Genomic DNA, 22,741 nt, shown 5'->3' on the forward strand with positions numbered 1-22,741 from the left:
TGTTTGGAGGAATACTTCCTGGAATCAAATTAATAGCATGATCATGATAATGAATAGGTGGGAGGTCTTTGGGAGTCTCAAATACCTTGGAATGATTGTACAAGACTTTTTGGAGATTTGGAGAAATGGATGATTTTGATGTGGGAACCTCTAGTGAACATAATTGTGCAATTATGCCTCATTATTATTTCTTTAGAAGCTTTGTCATTCTGTTAGAGTTGATTAGCTTTCTTGGTTTCCCTGTGATACCCCTTAATTCAACTTCCTTTCCTTCTGAAGAAAATTTCATGAAAAGTTATTGAAAATTAAAAGCTATTGTACCCAAGGATTGTAGCCATTGGAATCCTAGTACAACATCAACACCACCCATTGGAATGGAAAGCATTGGGCTATTCAATATATATTCTCCCATGGATAGCTTGATATTATGGCACTTTCCTGAAGAAATTTATGGTTCCCCCACTTGCAACCATCACATGACACTCTCGTGCTGGATATAGGAAGAAATTCAATTTCTTCGCTATCTTACAATGAATAAAATTATGGGTACTTCCTGAATCAATCGACACTATTACCTTTTTCTTCTTAATATGCCCTTCTATCTTGATAGTTTGAGGTGTGGTAATTCCAGCCAATGCATTACAAGATATGGTCAGATTCATTTCTTCTTTTTCTAGGGTTTGTTCCTAGTGTATATCCTCTTCTTTTGACGTTACTTGTTCCTTTTCTTCCTCCTCTTCACAATCTATGTAAAATAATTTCTTCTCGGCACACTTATGACCTTTAGTGTATTTGCTATCACAACCGTAACAAATCCCTTTTGCTTTTTTTCTTCCAATTGTTGTGGTGTCAACCTTGTAGGTTGTGGATGGATAAGGGCAGCAACACTTCCATCTTTATGATTGTTAGTGGCAGGCTTCCTTGTTGTCATAATTTTGCTTTCCATTTTTCTTGCCAACATGAATGCCTTCTCCAATGAATCGGGTTCCCAAAGGCGAATCTCATGTTGGATGTTACCTTTTAAAGTCCATATGAAGACATCAATCCTATGCTCCTCTGGAATATCTTTTACCCTTATATTCAATTTTTGGAAGTCCTCAATGCACTCCATCATTGAACCCTTTTGTTTGAGATTTATCAATTGGCTAAAAAAAGTGTTGCTTTTTGTATCCTCTTAATGTGCGATCATTTCATCTGTAAAAATAGCCCAAGTGACGATTTGTTTATGAGAGCAAAGGCATCGATACCATACAAAGTGATTTGATTCCAAATATAAAGTTGAAATGCGTACCTTTTGTGTGTTTTTCACATTATGGAGATCGAAAAATTGCTCCATCTGTAGTATCCATGTTCCGGGATCCTTGCCATCAAACTTCCTCATATCGATCTTTGGAACATGGTGGTTCTTCAATCGAACATTAGAGTCTATGAAATCATGATTAACATTTATTTTGTTCTTATCATTAGTTTCCTTTACTACCCTTCACCGTTAGTAAGCATTTCTCGTAGAAACTTTGTCAAATATGTCTTCAAATCTTCCATGCCTTTCTTTAAATCATCCATCTTAGCTTCCACGCCATCCATCTTAGCTTCTACGTCGTCCATCTTAGCTTCCACGTCATTCATCTTAGCTTCTATGCCTTTCTTTAAACCATCCATATTATCTTCCATGCCATACATCTTAGCTTCTACGACTTTCTTTAAACCATCCATCATAGCTTCTGTTACCTTTCATGCTAGTGAATTTTGTTGCACTTGGTCTCGTAATTTTGATATATCATGTTGCATTTCTTCCTCTTCTTCATGAGTCATGCTAGACCTTTCAAGTTTCTTACTAGGTGTTTCCAGATTCTTTCTTCGGGGCATCAATTACCAATAATAATGCTTCACTATTCCCTTTGATTTCCTTCAAACTATTTTTCAAACCAAGCTTATGTAAAAATTTTAAAAAAATTACACACCTTTTTTCACTCTGTAGGAGCTCGATATTGAATCTGATGTATCTTTGTAATTTTGGATCTCTAAGGTCTAAAATTTCTTCCTGCGATAACCCTCTCAGTAATATTTCTAATCCCACAAGTCTGATCAAGATTGGATTCTCTAATGAAGAGTTATGCCAAATCTCCCATGATGACCTGAGTATTGACTGGTTCAGTAGAGCGAACTTGTACGTTGTACCGCGGGTCACTGTTTCAACCTTTGGTTCTGAAATTGATACCTAAAAGACTACAGTTCGTCCTCTTTCTATAACTTCTATGACAATTCAATCTGATGCTCAGAGCAAAAGTTATGATGATTTTCCCAAGGTCACCTGTTTGGAATGTAATTCGAGGGTCTGCAAAAACCCTAAGTTCCTCAGATTATATCTCCGAAAATATAGCGAGATAACATTTGAAATTTGGGCCTGAGGTTTAGATCGATTCCTTCTCGGGTTTTGTTTTTAGCTTCTGAAACTTTGTAGCGACGAATTTATAGTGAAAATGCCACGATGACCTGTTTGGAGGAGTGAAACCCTAGAATCCAAAGCTCCGATACCAAATGTTATGAAACCAGCTCACAAAAATATAGAAAAGATAGGTGAACGCCTTATAAATAAGCCTCTTCAAGGGGGAAACCTCCTTTACATTACACAAATGAATAATTCTTAGGAGTCTAAGGGGTCATAATATAACCAAAGCTGACTTAACAATAATAATATAAGGGTACAAAAATAACAATAGTGAGATTCTATGGGGCACAATAATAACAATATGGGGATAATAGGGGCACAACAATAACAATAAGGGATACAATAACGATAGTAATGGGGGAATCACTAGTATTATAGGGGCCTAACAAATGTTGTTATCCCTATCCCACTTTTGCTAGAATCTGTTACACTTCAAAACGCATCAAATAATCCAAAACCCTAACCATAACAACCATATAAGGAATTTAAAACCTAGTAAATAGGAGGGAAAGGGGACAAAATCTCATTATAGATATTTGATGTTCCACAATAGATCAACTACTAGGAGGACTAAAGAGATATCAAATAAAAAGATAAAAAGCGATATGTAAGGAGATATATGAAAATGTCTCACAACTCCATGATGAGCTTAGTGATCTACATGTTTTCCATGTGCACTAATTTAATTAAAAAGAAAACCTCAATCCTTATTTTTTCTAGAGATTTCCCACATTGAGCCTCTTTAGGGTAAATTGTGTTAACTATGATATATTCATGTATTTTCTATTACAATTTTATTTTTACATCATAACAATTTAAAAAATGAGAACGTAATTCTTTATACTTCTTTTAAATTACTAATAATTAAAAAGAATAATAGAACATGGTTAGTGGTCTCATTCTTCTAGCAATGAGTTTAACATTAATATTAATACCAGTAGAATATTTAGCTTCATTTAAAAATGAAATGATAAATTTCTTTAGGCGGACTAGAGAGAAAATAAAGAAAATGCTTCAACAACTAGTATGATAATGGTTGGGGAGCAACAACTCTTTAATGGGAAGGTTTGGTCCCAAATGACTTCAAAGGTTTACTAAACCGGTACAATTTTCGGCTTGTCTTAAATAGAATAATGTAAATCTAAGTATGAGTGTTTGCACATGATTATGCCTTCAAATATGAGCCTTAGGAGAGGAATAAATGTAGGTGTGCATTATATACTAAACAAAACTTGCATGGTTTAAGAGAGGTAAAAAATGATGCATAATACCCTTATACAATAAGACCTAGGTTGTACAATCTTGCATTATGAATTGGTCATGCATGAAGTTTTTTAATGAAACCTTCTGAGTTAGGGGCATTGCATAATGAGCATCGCAATAAACAAACTAATGCGTTGATGCAGTTAGGTAAACTAGTAGAAATACAATTGGATTGTAACCATCATATAATAGTCTGTTTTAATGAGCTTGTCTCTTCTAACACTATATCATTAAACTACAAAAAATAAAGTATTATGTTTTGTCTAAATTTGTTTATTAATATTGTGCTTATTAACATGTAATATTTCACAATCCTTCATACCATATTTTACAACTTAATATAATAATATAATAAACATGTGTAATATTAATAATTAAAGTTAAAATAATAAAAAAGCTCCATACAAATAAAATGTATAATATTAATAATTATAAATTAAATTGTATAAATTAATAATTATAAATTAAATTATAAAAGAAAATAAGGTTAATGGTGTAAAAATAATTGTATATATAGATAAATAGAGAGAATCAATTTAGATTTATCTTATTATTAAGAAAAATAATAATTATTATTTAGACATATCTTATAATTAATAAGAATAATTATTATTATTTAGATTTATCTTATAATTAATAAAATTGATTATTGTTTTTTAAGTCATATAAAATTCAATTTCCACATTACAGTTACAATTACAATTTGAAAAATATCTTATCTTTACCATGAACTAGAATATCGTATCTTTACCATGAACTAGAGCAGCATCAAATACTTGGTTAGATGCCAACCTCAAAACTTAGTCCAGCCTGAAATACTTGGTTAGATAGAAACCTCAAGACACTCTAAATAGTAACTAATAATAATTGTCATTTTGAGGCTCTATTTTTCGTAATTTGCTCATCAAATTAATACATTTGACCACAAGGGATAATTCATGAAAATATGCATCTAACATCACGGATTATGTTTTCTTGACCAACATTGGCTGGTGGACTACATCCACTATTCATTTATGTACGTAGAAGCTAATATGTTCATCAAATCAATACATATGACCACATGGGATTATTCATTAAAATATATAGAAGGATTATGCTCTCTTGACCAATTTTGGCTGGTGGGTTATATTCATTTATGTAGGTAGAAGGTTGCTCAAACATCTGTTTCAAACTTTTCGAAAATCAAAGTACACGCAACTTTCTCGGCTTTTTTTTGACCATCTCAAATTATTTTTATACACGTCGTCTGCTCCAACGTACTGAGCTACCCTAATAGCAGAGTTGGCGAATCACAATCAGTTATATTAATGATATATCAGTGGAGTTGGTGGATTGAAATGAATTATACAGTGGAGTTGGTGGATTGAAATGAATTATATGTTAGCTACAACTATATTGTAATATTAGCAGATTTGTGGATTAAAATTAATTATATGAACCAATAAGCCAATGTATGTAAATGAAGAGTGCAATTACAATTACAATTTCTAATAGAAAATATACAATTTCTAAAGACAATGGTAAATTGAAATTAATTATATTAATAGCCAATGGATTTAAATGGAGAGCGCAATTACAATTACAATTTCTAATAGAAAATCATGAGTTAAAGCCAATGAATGAGATACAATTATGACAAAGAATCCACATAATATAAAACGTAGACCAGATCTGTTATCAATTTACATTTATTCAATCAATTGTGTGGAGGTGCGTGTTGACCAGGACGACAGCATGGTCGTATTTCAGCGGCTATTAATTATTGTTTAAGTAAGATTGGTTTGGCGTTGCTACTTACTCACGAGCTTCACGTGTGAGTGTCTCTTTAGATAGGTTAATGAATTCCATCCGTATATGTAGAGACTGACAGTGGAAAGGACTATGGTGAACATAATTATATGAAATTTAATATTCATACTTGCTGAAAATGATTTATAAATTAATTAAATAAAATTAGTTAATAGTTTTTTTTTAAATAATTAGCACCCAGGCAGATGTAATACTAGCATGATAGGGAGGATTCCCATTACTACCATAGATGCCCTAGGTCACAGGTAAATAATCTCATATATGAATGTGAAAGCTTAAAGACAATTATTTTTTCAAAATAATTTATTTATATTTATATTTATTAAATAAATATTAAAAAATAATTTAATTAAAAATAAAAAATTAAAAAATAAACCTTAAATAAGTATTTTAGATATTCTTTTTAAATCATCTACAAAAATACCATATAACATTTTTATATTAATGAAAATATATTCATGTAGTTTTTAAAATAATTTTTTTATATTAATAAAAATATATTTCATAATAAGTATATTCCGCAATATATATATTAAAATTATTATCTTATTTCTTTTCCCAAAAGAAATCTAATATCAATTTTTCTTTTTGTAGTTGCTTAAAATATTAAAGCGTTCTAGAAAAGTAATACATATTTTTGTAATTTTTTAACCTAAAAAATAAAACACAATAACTAAAAAATTTAAAGGTTAAAAAAATCACTTAACTCTTTTTTCTTTCCGATGATGATGTATTTATAGGTATCACTACTAAGTGTATCACACTCACCACATGGAGGATACAAAAATAAACGGTTTTTTAACCTAAAAAATAAAATACAATAACTAAAAATTAAAGGTTAAAAAAATCACTTAACTCTTTTTTCTTTCCCATGATGATGTATTTATAGGTATCACTACTAAGTGTATCACACTCACCACATGGAGGTTGTTCTTGATTAGAATAAGAACTTTCATAAAAATGTATTATTTTTGTTCATGCTATGTTTACTTTTATGTTGATTTAAAATTAAATTATTGTGTTTTTACCAATATCATTTGAATTTCAAAAGATAAGCCATAAGAAACTAAATATAGGTTTGTAAGGATGTCCAAAAATGTGTAGAGAGATAGTAAAAGAAATAAACATAATTGTATCACAGGATGAGCCATCCCAACAAGAACATGCATCATAGGTATGTAATCATAAATATCAATTTTCACTTGTTTTGATGTGGAAAAGAAAACAAAATGGAAGTCATTCAACACATAAGATTAAATGTAAGAAAAGAGTTGGATAGTAAATTTTGTGAGTACTTTGGTTGTAGTTTTTATTTTTATTTATTTATTTTTGTTTTTTGTTTTTTGTTTTTTAAGTTTTGTTTTTGTTTTTGTTTTGCTTTTCTTTTTTTCTTTTTTTTTTTTTTTTTTGTTTTTTTAGTTTTGTTTTTGTTTTTTTTTTACTTAAGGTCCCATATTTTTTATGATATTCATAAAATTACATAACTAATTTACACATATCCATGGATGCCACCTAATGTAAGTGTTAATACACAAAGAAGGGCCAACCAAGGAATTCATCAACATTGGGTTAAGTAATGGTTCTAAGCATATGTTGAAATATAAGGCGTTAAGTGAACAATTTTAAAGTAGCTATGTTATTTAACTTCATTCATTTTATAATAGATGGAACAACAAAAGACACTTTTATTAATTAATCTATGCATTTCCATGGCATATAGATAATTTTCCCATATTCTCACAAAATCATTCAATCTTTGGATTCAAATACCATACCCTGGTTCACTACCAGTGTACTTGTAGACCTGCACAAGCCTAACAACAATTCTTCTACTTGGGTTCTAACCTTAGCTTGAAACTCATTAAAAAGAGTGCATAAATATGTGAAGATCAGTGAAATGCCTAAGAGTTTGGTATTTAGATGAAAATTAGAGTTTTGCACATGATAACTTAAGCCATGTGCAACAATGTGATTATGCACACAGAATCCATAAAGGGGTTTGCAAGAAAAGGAATATATGCTAAATAGGATGGTACAAAAGCCATTTAAGAACACATTAGCTAGCAAGTATACTCATTACAGCTAAAATATTTACAACATATATATATATATATATATATATATATATATATATATATAAAGATATAAAGGAAATCTCAATACCCTAGGTAATGTTTATATCCATATGGCTCATATAAACAACACATAATTACATAAAAATATACACATAAAATATAACATTTCCCAAAGAATAATTATTTTCATAAATTGTCTCACTGGCTACTAGCTCTCCATGTTCCACCCCGCCATAGATCACATGGTTCATAGACTCTCAATTGTGGGTCACCTTCGAGGTAGGGCTTCAACTCTCAAGTAATAGTATAAACCATGCAATAAACATTGTCTGGGGTATCGACCCCAACAACCTGAGTCTCTGGCCACAACCTCTCACTCCCTTGAGTTGCATCAATGTGGTGCCTTATAGTCAACAGGGAATAGTCTCAGGCTATGGCTTCTTGACCTCTACTACTCACCAGTGTCCAAGTTCTAGCAACCCAAAACGAATAATCCCGTTGTCGTTATGTGAGTCCAATTTAGGACTCATTCACTAACACCGAACTGATTCCACACCAGAACTCTATAGGAATCAAGCCATAATTAGAGCCATCGGGCTCTTAGTGTTAGGTCCCCACAATACTAGTGTAGATGCTATAATGTTATTGTTGTGTCCAATATAATCACACTATTGTTATTGTTGTTCCCATACATTATTATTGTTATATAGGCCCTAATTATATTATTACCCTTCAGACTCTTATATATGCCAAGGAGGCCTTGTCATTTGAATCATCCAAGAACTATTCATTTATGTGAAGTGAAAGGAGGTTTCCCCTCGAAGTGGCTTATTATCAAGTCATTGATATACATTTTCTTATGTTTCTGCATTATTTTGATCTGGATACATAACATATGGTATCAAAGCTCTTGATCCTAGGGTTTTGTTTCTTCAAATGGGTCATCATGGCATTTTCGTAATAACTTTTTGTCTGTGAAGCTTCTAACCATGAAATTGTTACCATTTGAATGGGAAATATTCATGAAAGTCTGGTTAAAATTTTAGATCTTGGTTCGCTATACTTTCAAAGGTATCATCCATAACAGTTAGGGTTTCTATATGCTCCAAAATTCAATATCAAAGAGGTATCTCGGGGAAAATTTTCAACTTTCTCTTTGAGCCTCATATTTGAATTCCAGGAAAATTGACTAAAATTGCATGAATTGTAGTTTTGGGTACATGTTTCAAGGCTGAAGCTTAAAATAGTGGCATGTGGAAGCCCGTACAAGTTCTCTTTACTGAACCAGTCCAAAATCAAGTCATCATGGGAGAATTGGCATAAATTTACTTTGAAGAATCCAATCTCAATATGACTTGTGGGTTTGGAAAGAATACACAAAGATCTACCTCAGAATGAAATTTTAGACATTGGGAGGCTGAAATGATAAAGATATAATAGTTTCAAGGTCAGCTAGATCACCAAGCTCAAAATCAAGCTCTCAAAAACAAAACAAAAAGTGTGTTTTTTTAAAATTGCATAACTTTTGTTTTAAATCTCAGTTTTAAGTGATTGAAATAGCATAGTGAATCTTATATATCATTATTTGATTCCAAAATGACTTCCAAAAAAAAACTTATACAACCATTAAACCCCCATAAATATCAATTGTGATGTATGAAGAAGAGAAATATATGTAGCATGATATATCAAAATTACAATACCAACTGCAACAATTTTTGTTCACATAAAGAGAAAACAAAGATGAACTGAAATAAATGATGAATAGTTTAAAAGAAAACATAAAATGGAACATGGAAGGTTTAAGAAAATACATAAGATAGGACATAAAAGGGGACATGAAGGTTTAAAAGAAGACATGGAAGGTTTGAAGGAAGGTTTGACAAAGTTGCTACAAGAAAGGCTTCCTAATGGTGACAAAGTGTTCCATGAAAATGATGATGAGAACAAAAGGCATGTGAGTCATGTTTTTAGAGAATCCAACTTTGGGTTGAAGAACAAACACATTCCAAATATTGATATGATGAAATTTGATGTCAAGGATTCAGTAACATGGATACTACAAATGGAGTAGTTCTTTGATCTACAAGATGTGCAACACACACAAAGGTAGAATTGCATCTTTATAATTAGAACTCAATAAGTTTGTGTGGTATCGTTGATTTTGTTTTCGTAAATCACGTGCCACATGGACAAATTTTATGAAGGAATTGATAGCACATTATAAGCATACAAAGATAAATACCTTCTTTAAACAATCGATAAATCTCAAACAAAAAGGGTCAGTTGTGGAGCACATTGAGAACTTCCAATGATTGAATATTAAGGTAACTAATATTCCAAAAGAGCATCTAACTTATGTATTCAAAGGGAAATTAAAGGATAACATCCAACATGAGTTTCACCTTCGGGAACTTAAGTCATTGGAGAATGTGTTCAGGGTGGCGAGAAATGTTGAAAGAAAAATTATGGAAACAAGGAGGTCTACCACTCACAACTATAAACATGGAAGAATTTTTGCTCGTAGCCTCCCACAACCTACAAGGTTGACACCACAATAATTTTAATAAAAAAGAGAAAAATGGTGTTGTTACAATTATGATAGCAAATACACTAAAGGTCATAACTGTGTTGAGAAGAAATTATTTTACATAGATGTGAAGAGGAGGAAGAAAAGGAACAAGAAACATCAAAAGAAGAAAATATACACTAGGAACCGATCCCAAAGGTTGAAAAATAAAAACTAAATCCTACCATATCTTGTAATGCATTGGTGGGAATTAAAAGCTCTCAATATAGAAGGACATATCAAGAAGAAAAAGGAAATAGTGTACTTAGATTCAGGTGGTACTCACAATTTTATTCATTGTAAAATAACCATGGATTTGAATAAGGAGGAACTATAAATTTCTCAGGGTGGTTCCATAATATTAATCTAATGATGGGGGTATATGTATTGAATACTCTGATGATTTCATTCCAATGGGAGGTGTTAACTTTGTATTAGGAGTCCAATTGTTACAATCTTTGGGGATGATAACTTTTAATTTTCAAGAAATTTTCTTGAAATTTATCTGGGAAGTAAAGGAAATTGAATTAATGGGTATTGCAGGGAAACCTGAGAATATAATCAACTCTAATAGCACGACAAAGCTTTTGAAGAAGGAAAAACAAGGGGTAATTTTGCAATTATGTTCACTTGATGTTTGAACATCTAAGTCGTCCATTTCTCCAAATCTCCAAAGCGTCATTGAAAATCGTTCCAAGGTATTTGAGACTCCCAAATGTCTCCCACCTATTCCCAATCATTATCATGTTATTCACTTGATTCTAGGAAGTTTTCCTCCAAACATCAGACCTTATAGATATCTCTATGCCTAGAAGAATGAAATTTCACATATGGTTGCATAAATGCTAGAGGTAGGTATAATTCAATCAAGCCAAAGTTCTTTATCTTCTCGAGTAGTATTGGTGCATAAGAAGGATGGATCATGGTGTATTGATGAATTGTTGGATGAATTACATGGAGCAATTTAATTCACCAAGATGTATCTTCATTTAGGATATCATCAAATTAGAATCAAGGCGGAGGAGATTCCAAAAACAATATTCAAAACTCAAGGTAATTAAGAATTTTTTGTCATACATTTTAGCCTTACTAATGCACCTTCCCCATTTAAAGGTTTGATGAATTTCACTTTCAAAATCTTCCTTAAAAAAATTGTGTTAGTCTTTTTGAATGATATATTAAAATACAAGAAGTCTTGGAAAGACTCTATTCAACATGTTGATAGGGTGCTCAACTTATTAGAGGAGAAATACTTATATGAAAAACCGTCCAAATGTTTCTTTGAGGTATAGGAGGTGGAGTATTTGGGTCATATTGTATCTCATGACAGTGTTAAGGTAGTACCTAAAAAAATTAAAGCCATCAAGGAAGGGAAAATTCCCACACCCTTAAGGCATAACCGGGGATTTGTTGGTTTAACAGGGTATTATCGAAATATTGTTAAGAATTATGGGAAAATAGAAGCACGTCTAACAAAATTATTTAAGAAATATCTAGTGTCTTGGACTCCATAAGAAACTAAGGCATTTTAACATCTTAAAGAGGCAATGTGCTAAGCTCTGGTCTTACCTACACTGGAATTCCAAAAAACCTTTATTGTGGAATGTGATGCCTCAGGAAATGGAATTTGTATTGTTTCTTTTTTGCTGAAGCAAGAGTCAAACATTCTATTTCAATATAACTATAAACATCGTACATAATATACAACATTCCCAAAGGAATAAAGGGCCAAAGAAAACCAACTGCTGACAGCCCAGGCTTAAACACTGAGCCTCGGTCCCCAAAACAAGAAAACTATCATTACCTCGAAATAGAAACCAAGCCGAAACCATTCGAGCCGGAGACAACAAACCATTTAAAAATTAGAAACAGACCCAAAGAGGAAATAGGGATACCACTAAAAGGATTTTGGGTCCATTACCCTTGACCGTCAATCCTCCATGCCAGATCCAACGACGGAGGATAATATCGCAATACCAAGGAGCCCAACATTTAACCATGCGATAGACATCTTGGACCCACCAACATGCTCAATTGTTCCTGACTGTTTATCCATCTTGTATGATCCGACGGCCGAGGTGCATATCGCGCGGGCCTAACATTCCGAAGATTAGTGCGTGATGAGGGCGGTATTCCTTCACCGTACAATGCCACGTGTTGATTGGTGAGTGGAATCGCTCCCAACTCCGCAAAACCACTTCCTGCGTGAAAGGCTTGTGATGGACAATAAACCACCTCCCGAGCGGTATTGCATCCACAAAAAGGAAGACGGGGGTTTCTAGGCTTCCGGGAAAGCTGTAATTCCGGCCCCACTGACCATCACTTGTCCACCACTTACCATCAATTCTCCACGATCGCATGTACCCATGCAGACTGAAAACCCATCTTTTTGATCAATTATCTGCAGAACTGTATCTTCTCAGCAACTCTAATTTGAAACTTCTGTGTTCATATTGTCGAGGGTTGGGGACGCTAACAGTGCCCTGAATCCCTAGAATATTATTGCTTCTGAAAAAACCCTGCATAAAGAATCCAAATCAACTCAACCCCGCCTCTGTGTCTTTGCTTCAAAACACCATTATATCCTCATCCACCTGGTCATGACATTGCGCCTTTAATTTGTTCAGAGGCATCTCATGGAAATTCATCGCAACCCTGCTATTGTTACAAAGAACACCTTGATTGGCCAAGATGTCCGCCAATTTGTTTGCGGTTCTTTTCACATGGTTAAAACTCACAGTGTGAAGATCACGGAGATGAAGATGAATTCTTTGGAAGACCTGGAATAGCCTCCATTATTTTGAGAAATTTTCCGGCTCCGTGCCATAGCTGATTCTTTTGACCAAGTTAATAATTAACTCAGAATCAGCTTCACCAATAACATTTTGAGATTATCATGCTTCAGAAATTCCAAACATTTCTCTAGAGCCATTAGCTCTACCATATTGTTAGTGCCTCTTCCCAAATGGAAATGAAAAATAAAAAGGAGACTACCAATTTCATCTCTTAACACCCCTCCACAGCTAGCAATACCCGGGTTATCTTTGGATGCGCCATCAATGTTGTACTTCAAAAAACCCTGAGGGGGAGGATGCCATTAATCCTGCTTAGTATCCATTTTCAAAACCTTCCTGTCCAGGCCCTGTGGAATAAGCCCCTGCATACCTAACTTGCGAAGAATCTACGATTTAACTTCCGAAGGTGGATTTTTAGGGAAAGTTCACACTATGGTACTTACTGTCTTCTTAAGTTGTCTTAGGATTTGCAAAGGCATTGGGAGGAACATTTTACATTCTTGAAGATTTTGTTGTTCCTTTCTTTCCAGAAAGTCCAAATTATGAAGCTTGGTGTTAAAGCCCAGGCAAAGATTAGAAGTTCAAAATTAGAGAAGTTGCTTCTCCAGTTGATTAGGGTATTGATAATACTTCCTTTATCCCTATCTGTCTGCTAGAAGATAGTGGCAAATGTATCCCACAACCAAGAGGTGAAAATGCAATCATTGAGAAGCTTCTCCATTGTTTCCTCTTGGGCTTCAAAGAGCTGGCATCTGGAAGGGCCCAGAACACCCCTCCTTCGAATGTTATCCCGAGTCAAAATTTTCCTATGATGAACCAACCACATGAAGAGTTTGATTTTCATCCATCTTTGATGTTTCCATATGTTTTTCTGAACCCTGTCTAGAGCATTGGAGACCAGCTCAAGAAGTATGTGTTTTTCCTCCTTAAGATTGAAGGTTCCTGCATTGTTGTTGCCCCATATGAGTTGGTCCTGCCCCTCTATCACAATTTTCCTTTGTTCCAATATTCTCAGAAGTGCCTCTGCTTTGGCTTTTAGTGGGCTGTCTTCCCTGTGATCCAAATTCTTCCAGGTTCTCCATTTTCCTTCACTGTTGGTTTGATCCTAAAAATCTTTTACTTTGTGTTAGTTTAAGTCTTCGCAGCCTGTCACCGGGGATCAACATGAGCTCTTACTATGTCTGGTTTCGTTAGATGTTTTTCACATGATCTTTAGCACAAAAAATGTCACAAGTGTGTCCATCAGAAGAAGCTCATGGATTAGAAGAAATGAATGAGTGATTCTTGGTTATGCATGTTTTGAGGTCAGTTGCTGCACAAAATAACAAGTTTAGTACAAAATCAGTTTCTGAAATAATGGTAAGGAATTTTTCAAAAGTGAAAGAGATTTTTGTTCATAACATACTGAATAACAAAAACCTCCTTCCGTTTATGCATAGGTGCTACTATGTGGGAGATATACAGTGATATTTGGAGCCTACATTAAAACAAAGCAAATTTTTCATATTTTTTATTGTTTTAGTCATTTTAGTACGGGGCCATTTTACAACATATGAAAAGTAATTTTGAGAAACCCAAAGAGGGTTTTGTTAAGCACGAGACATATAACAAAAACCTCTTTCATTTTATTCACAGGTGCCATGGATTGGGATATGTGACTAGATCTTTACAGCTCATTTTCACAGATTTAAATTTTTAATGATTTTCTGTTTTAGAGATGATTTTTTGGAACAGATTGCCAGCAACTGGAAACGAATTTCCTAAATTTGAGAGATTTTTTTCTCCAAAATGACCTTATATACAAAAACCTCTTTCATTTTTGTAACAGGTGCTATGTTTTAGGAGGTACGAGTTCATCTTCAACACCTATTTTCATAAATTCGGCCCAAGTTTAATGTAACTAATTCTATTTTGAAGAAAATGGTTGAGCTCAATCCCTTATTACAAGGATGAGAAAATGTATATATTTTATGAATTTCATAGTGTAGAGGTTGGATTTTGGTAGAAGGTTGGAATTTTGAGAAAGCCTTGAGCTTCATTGTACGCTCATATCAACATTTTGGCTAAGGAATTGAGACCAGGGTTTGCAACACTCTTTGGGATTCATGTGGCAATTTGTCTTGGTTTAGTGCTTTATTTTGTAATTGTGAATTTGATTATGTGTTATGTATGTTGTTTCTTCTTAACTAAACAAACAAGAGTGTAAGTAGAATCCATTTAAATTGCAGTGATCTACTTGAGGTTTGCTTTAGTTTCTTGATGTTTTCAGCTGTTTGGAGAGGATCCATGCCATTCCTTGCCCTCTTCAACTCCTCACCTGTCTAATCCTTCCATCTCACTCAAATTGAAGTGCCAAAAACAATTGCCTACCTTGCCCCACTGAGATCTCTGCAAGACCGAACCTCAATCCCCGCACCCAAAATCTGCTTTCCCATTTGAGCCAGCAAAAACATCATTTTATTCAATCAAACTCTTTTGCACATATACCTAGCCCAAGATCAGTAGTTATGTCAGTCATCTCAAGCCTTCAGTGATCATATTTTTCTGATATTGACCCGGAGAGAGCCCTCTCCGGACCTGGTAGGGCTAGCTACCAGGTTAAGCATGGTTTGATGTTGGCCCTGGATCCTACCTTCCTCAGCCTAAGGTAAATCTAGGCACTAAAACCTTGAATAACCTTTTGGTATCTGTTTCTATCTTGAGGTCCAGAAGGTTCTCTCTTAACAGTGTAGGTTCTTGTTTCCATTTGTCCTCCCAAAACAAAGCAAGATCACCTTCTCTGATTTCCCAAAATTTGTTTTTTTGAACTAATCCTCTATTCCCCGAAGCCTTATTCCAGATGTGTGAGCCCTTTATAATGCCAGACATCCTTATTAGATCATTATCTTTCCAATTTCTGGCATATTTTTCTTTCCAAATTCTAGCCCACTGCGCATTTGGGTCTTTCACCCAGCGCCACCATAATTTCACCCCTAAAACTTTACTTAGTATTTCCGGATCATCCAATCCAATACCCCCATGATTTTTAGGCTTTCATATCTTCTCCCAAGCTACCAAGGTCCATTTATTTCTTTCCTCCCCCTTACCCCAAAGAATGTCTCTTTGAATGGTTCTAAATTGTTGTAAAACTCCTTTTAGAGCTAGAAGAGCTGAAAGCATGAAGACAAGGATTGATTGGAGAACAGCTTTTGTAAGAACTAACCGACCAGCCAAGTTTAAAGATCTAAAGGTCCATTTCTTGATTTTATCCTGCATCTTATTAATCATCGGCTCCCAAATGCCTTTGTGCAAAGGCTTATCAGTAAGAGGAATTCCCAAATATTTGGAGGGAAGGACATCCCTTTGAAATCCTACAATCCTGGAGATATTTTTCTGAATAGCTATATTGGTGTTAAAGAAAAAAATCTTAGATTTGGAGAGATTAACTTCTATACCTGTAGCCATGGCAAAGTCAGAGAGGATATGTTTGTACGTTAGAGCTTCTTTGACCGTGGGGATTCCCTGCAGCATAGTATCATCAACAAATTGTTGATGGGTCAAAGCCTGACCAGTCTCTAAAAGTTGGAGGCCTTTGATATTACCAACTTCTTTCGCATGCTTGATAAACCAACCCAGACCTTCCATCATGAGGATGAAGAGGAAGGGAGAGATAGGAACACCCTGCCTGAGGCCTCTAGAAGGAGTAAAAGTCTTGGAAGGAGAACCATTAACCAGAATTGAAAAGCTGGAAGAAGTTACCAGGGCCATGACCCATCTAACCCAGTTATGATCAAACCCAAAAGCAATAAGGACCCTCCTTATATAGGACCAATTCAGCTTATCATAATCTTTGGCTAGGTCCAATTGCATAATCATACCAGCCTTCCTATTGCTTGTCAATGAGTGCACCACCTCATGCACTTGAATGATGTTATTGAGAATTTGTCTGCCTTCCACATAACCAGATTGCTCTACAGACACTAGAGTAGGAAGAAGTGGTTTGAGTCTGTTAGCAACAACCTTGGATATGATCTTGTAAACCACATTGCACAAGGCTATGGGTCTAAAATTATCTGGAGTTTGAGCATTTTCCTGTTTGGGGATCAAGGAGATGAAGGAAGTATTGAGCACCTTCAAAATAGTTCTATTCAACTTGGAAACTTCTACTACTTTCAGAATATCTTGTTTAACTATACTCTATCAAGCCTTAAAGAAATCCACATTGAAACCATCAGGGACTGGCGCTTTACCATTCTGCATTTCTTTGATGACCTCACTAACCTCCTCTTCTGTCACTGGCCTATTGAGATTGAAATTATCCTCTCTAGTAACCAGTCTAGGAATATGCCCGATTAAATCCCTAATAAAATGCTCTCTATTTGAAATGGTTTCCTGTGCTATTCCATGAAAGTGCTGAACTAACACATTTTCTATATCTTCATGGGAGTTAAGAAGATGACCGCCCTCATCCTTGATCAAAGAGATCCTATTATGAGATCTGTTTGCAATGGTTGATCTGTGGAAAAATCCAGTGTTACGCTCCCCTTCTTTCAACCATTGAACTTTGGATTTTTGCCTCCAAAATATTTCCTCTTGTGTACATAAATTCTCCCAGTCTTGATGGTGTTCGGTGACTTGTCATTTCTTTCTTTATCAAAGCCCTCTGAGATAAGGGTTTGATTGAGTTCCCACATTTTATCTTCAACAACTTTTTTAACTACAAAAATGTTGCCAAATTCATTCTTGTTCCAATCTTTAAGTCTTAGCTTGATGTGCTTTAGTATTTTGTGTAGTTGGAACATACTTGTACCCTGAATATGCAAATATTTTGTCCACCAATTTGTAATGTTACTAATGAAGTCGGGTTGTGTGAGCCAGATATTCTCAAATCTGAAAGGTCTATTCTTGGGGGTACCAATGCCCTGAACCCCAATTTGAATAGGCCAATGGTCTGAACCTCCAAAGGGGATAATTCTCGCTATCATTTCCTTGTTACTGAGCATAAGGCCCTCTGAGATTATGAATTTGTCTAACTTTGAGGCTACTTGAGAATCTCCTCCTCTTTCATTGTTCCAAGTGAAGAGACCATTACTCATGTCAGTATCAAAAAGCTTCATATTATCTATAAAATTTTGAAAAGCTGTGGAGTCTATACTTAATGTTATGGTTCCCCCTTTTTTCTCTAAATGTGATTTGATCATGTTGAAGTCCCCACACAAGATCCATGGTACATCTACATGTCTGTCTCTAAGCTCCATAAGAGAATCTAGAAACTTGAGTTTATCATCCATTCTTTGAGGGCCATATACATTCGTGACCATATGGGTCTCCCTATCTCCCACTGGTTATATAACCACTGATAAATAATTTCTAGATGTCTCAACATCTATTATGCCAATCTTTTGGGGGTTCCAAAGAGTAAGTATGCCCCCTATTGAGTTATCTGCTTTGACTTCTAGAAACTCAAATCTATTGAGCCATTTGTTGTGAATTTCTTTTATTTTCTGAATGGAACATTTAGTTTCCTGGATAAAGATCATATCTGGAGCTTCTTGTTTCATTCTATTACTAAGAATTCTTTGTTTCCTTTTACTACCTAGACCTTTGATATTCCAAGATGTAAACTTCATTATTAAAGATTCGTAAAGGAGTAGCTGGTTAGATCTTTTATCTTACATGAATCTATCATTAGCTTTCCACATTCCATAAATAACTCATTCTACTTTTTCTTGCCTCTCTTCTTACTTGGGTTTCTGGGTGCTAATCCAGGTGTGATCTTCATAGTTTTCACACATTCGTTGCCCTGCCTTTCATTTTTTCCCTACCTGTCCAGCCCTTTGTCCTGAGTTTTCCATAGGAATAGCTGATGTACTTTATTGAACTCTTCTGGCAGTAAAGAGTCTACCCCCCTCATCGTCCCCTGTTTCAAGAACCCTTCCACATCTAAGTGTTCCCTGTCAAGAATCTCCTGTAGTTCATGATCCCCCATTTCCATCTCACTCTGGGTCCTTTCTTGGTCCATCTTTGGTTCTACATCGCTCAACATAACCTCTTTCTATTTGTTAATATCCTGTGTTTGTACTCTTTCTTCTTCTTTCTCCTTCTCCATTGGACTTCCTTCCATTACCTAATCTTCTGTTGTTAATTCTTCTTCTTCTTCGAGTACTTGGAACTTATTCAGATTAGCCTGTTGCACTTCTGTTTGTTGTTCCTTTGGCCCCCTCTTGCCCCCTTTTCCTTTATGTACCACTTTGTGAAAGCCTTCAGCATCTTTCATTGTGGTCACTTTACTTCTGTTCTCTATTTTACTCAGAGGGTAGCCTCTAAATAGGTGCCCATGCTCATGGCATCTCCGACATCTGAAAGGAATATGTTCATAGTCTACTGTTTGCACCCATTCTTCATCAAAAACTTCCAAGATGACCTCATCTGGTAGAGCTCCAGAGAGATCCATCTCCACACATATTCGTGCAAAGGAAGTGTACTTTCCCCTTTTGGTGGCCTCAGAAATTTTGATAAAATGCCCTAATTTGTTTCCTATGGCAGATAACAATTCCGGTTGCTAGTAATCAAGAGGTAGAGAGTAGATTCTTACCCAGACCGAGATCGAAGTGAAAGTTTCTCGCTCAGGGACAAAATTCATCATCCACGGTCACATGTATAGGCCCGCTGCTGCATAGAAGTAGGGCCCTCCTTCAAACACTCTATCTTTATCCTCAATATTTGTGAAGACCACAGTGAAGAAACCCTTTGACCCAAGATGTAGGTCCATGCTTCATTTTTGTTTCCAGTGATATTTAATCCAAGTCTGTAGAGCCTTTTCAGTGGGCCATAATACCATGAATTTACAAATGAAAGCATATGTCCCCATGTGTTCCCTGTGTGCCTGCAGAGCCGGGTCATTTAAAACTACTCTAGGTGTGACCTAAGCTTTGGGTTTACATGGCCCCTTATGTGATTTGCTTTTCGCTCCCTATTCCTTGTCTTCTTCCTCATTTTCTTTATTGCTATTATTCTCCCTTGACTTGTTAGATTCTTTCTCCTTCTCCGTGTTCCTTATCCCTTCTCCTGAAGGACCTCTAACACTCTTTGATGGTTTCTTGCCTCGGCTAGTTACTGCCTACTTGAAGGAGGGAGTGGAGCTCCCACCTTTGCGCCCTTCCATGGATTTCTACACTTGCAGACACCTGAAACCCTAGTTCTTACCTCTGCCAGTCGTTTCCATTCTTCATCCGTATCTTGTGTTGTTTCAATGCAAGGAAGAATACCCATTTCTTTTGAAACTCATCTAATCAAGGGAAATTTTTTACAGAAACCTATTTACGCAAAGGAAATGTTGGAAATACTATATGCCCCGAAGCAATGGTGCCCTTACACAATGGGAAGACACTTCAAGGTAAAAAATTATCATGATAGTCTTAAATACTTCTTGTAACAAACATTATCTTCAGAAGATGTTATAGACATATTCAAGCACTTCAACCCCAATCTTATATGTCGATAAACTAGGGCTCATAAACCCCCAGAAGAGTTGTTTCATACCCTAAAAGAACATGGTCATCTGATTACATCATTCCCCAAAAGTTCCACCTGAAAAACCATCCAGAAATGGCCTAAACTAAACCATACTGAGTGGTACACTGGCCAAGTGTGATGCATACTAGTTAGGCCTTCTATAGGGTGCGATGAGCGAGGATGGACAAATGTCCGAGACAGTTTTCTAAGTGGATGCTCATGGGATCTTCTAGAAACTTCTCCTATGAAACTTGCCTCTTTGAATTCGCCCAGGGATGAGTAAGAGATCCAAGAAATCTCTAAGTGGAACCAAATGTAACAAGTGGAATGACACTAATCAAAACCCATAGATGACTCACACCCTTGCACACATCTATAAATGGATCCCTCATCTAAGAGATCCAGAGGCTGGAATATTGTGAATTAGAAGGAAGTGCTGATAATTTGTATTTGAGGAAAGAGCATTGTATTGTTGGTGTGATCTTGCTATTTCATGAGGTGAAGAGGGCTTTATGCTAGGAGGATGATGCTGGATCAGACAACTGGGTTGTAATTCTCCCTTCTATTTAATAAAGTTCTTCAAGTTTTCTTCCATATAATTGTGCAATTGTGAATGATATCATTTGTGAATGCTATTGTATGTTCATTGTATATCTGATTATGTAATGTGTATGATATAATAGATCAAGATGATTTGACTTTTCTTTGTTACTGTGTTTCTACAGGTACTCTCCAAGCAGGGTAAGTACGGGGAGGAGTTGCAAGCTCTGTCAAGGGGGAGATAGATCAAGCAAGGGATTAAGCGGAAGTTCTAGGTTGGTTCCATTGTCTTTCTCTTATCTATTATACATAGAAGAAATCGTGAATTGCTTTAAACTGTTGTTTCTAGGGTAGCTGCCAAACCTAGAGGGCTAGTCGCTCGAAAAGACACTAGTTTTCCCAGAAACAAATTGGCGACTCCACTAGGGATCGAATACATGTTTGTTTGTTGTTATTGTTTGTTTTATAAACTATAGACAGAGCTTGAAGTCATCTAGGTGGCCTCCGAACTGCTCTTGCTCTGCAATTGCATAGTAGATGAATGATGCTTCAGTCAATCTCTGGTTTAGTTTATGAATTAAACATTTGACTTACAAGCATTCTAGATTCCCTTTTGGTAGCTCAGTAACCTCTCAGGACATTCCTCTGTACTTTGCTCTTTACTTTCCATCATAGCTCAGCTTAACTCACTGAAAACAGTTGCACATCTAAGCCAAAACCCACTTCAGTTGCGCTCCCGGTCCCATCGAACTATCTGTCACTGTAACCTAGTATGCATCACACCTCCTGAGTGTGTTAAGTGTGACGCATCCCTGTTTCTGTGAAGCCCATGTGTGATGACTGACTGAACCTATTTCCACTCTAGAAATTGGGGGTTTTTGTCCTTGTGTTCAGTTTTGTTTAGTTTTTTTGCTACTTATGAACAGTGCCTCCTCACTGAAGCCTACTTGTATCACATAGATCAGCCTCCATTGATTAGGATTAGTGAATGTTTTTTGTATTTGTTCATCATTTACAATCCTTTGTCGAAAAGTTGTTTAAATCGATTTGTCACTTTCATGCAAAAAGTGTCGTAATTATTGTTTTGTGTCAAAAAGAGAAGTGTCATGGATTCTTCCTTCCCTGAATAGTCGATTGAACTTTTCGTCATGTATTTCGTTTGATTTGTTGATATTTGAAGTGTCGAAATCATTTTTTTATTCAAAATTGAAAAGTGTTGTTTAGTCTTCCTTTCTATTTTGAAAAAGAAATTGTCGAAAATGTCGCTTTGAGTAAAATATTTCAGATCTTTGTTACACTTAATTTTCCTTTTTGGGCATTTTTCACATTAAGGAGAACGAAAACAAATACATGCATTTGCATTTGCATTTAGTTTGTGTGTGAAAAATGATTTAGGAAAATGCTCTAGTGTGTGCTCTTTGCTCTTTGTTTGAAAGAATTGTAATCTTCTTTCCCTAGTAGCTAGGATTTTCATTGCTCAAAATAAACAACGATTGTTTGTCATTGTAGATTGTATTTTAGGAATTTAACAACATCATCATGCGGTGAACCATTGAAAGGAAAAATTTAAACAAGATCAACTTTAGAATAAATCTCAATGAACTTAACAATGCTTTGGAACATAATGCAACATATCTAGAGGTCTAGGCTAGAGACGTGTTCTGGCGTCGTAAAAACTAGTAACTATCGTTTTCATCGAAGGTTGGGTGATTCCTCCTCCTTGATATGGCAAGTGCTAGCATGG

The sequence above is a fragment of the Pinus tabuliformis genome, chromosome Q (assembly GCF_031772625.1).
Source record: "Pinus tabuliformis cultivar Carrire ecotype Pingquan chromosome Q, CPIR1, whole genome shotgun sequence".
Taxonomy (NCBI): Eukaryota; Viridiplantae; Streptophyta; class Pinopsida; order Pinales; family Pinaceae; genus Pinus; species Pinus tabuliformis.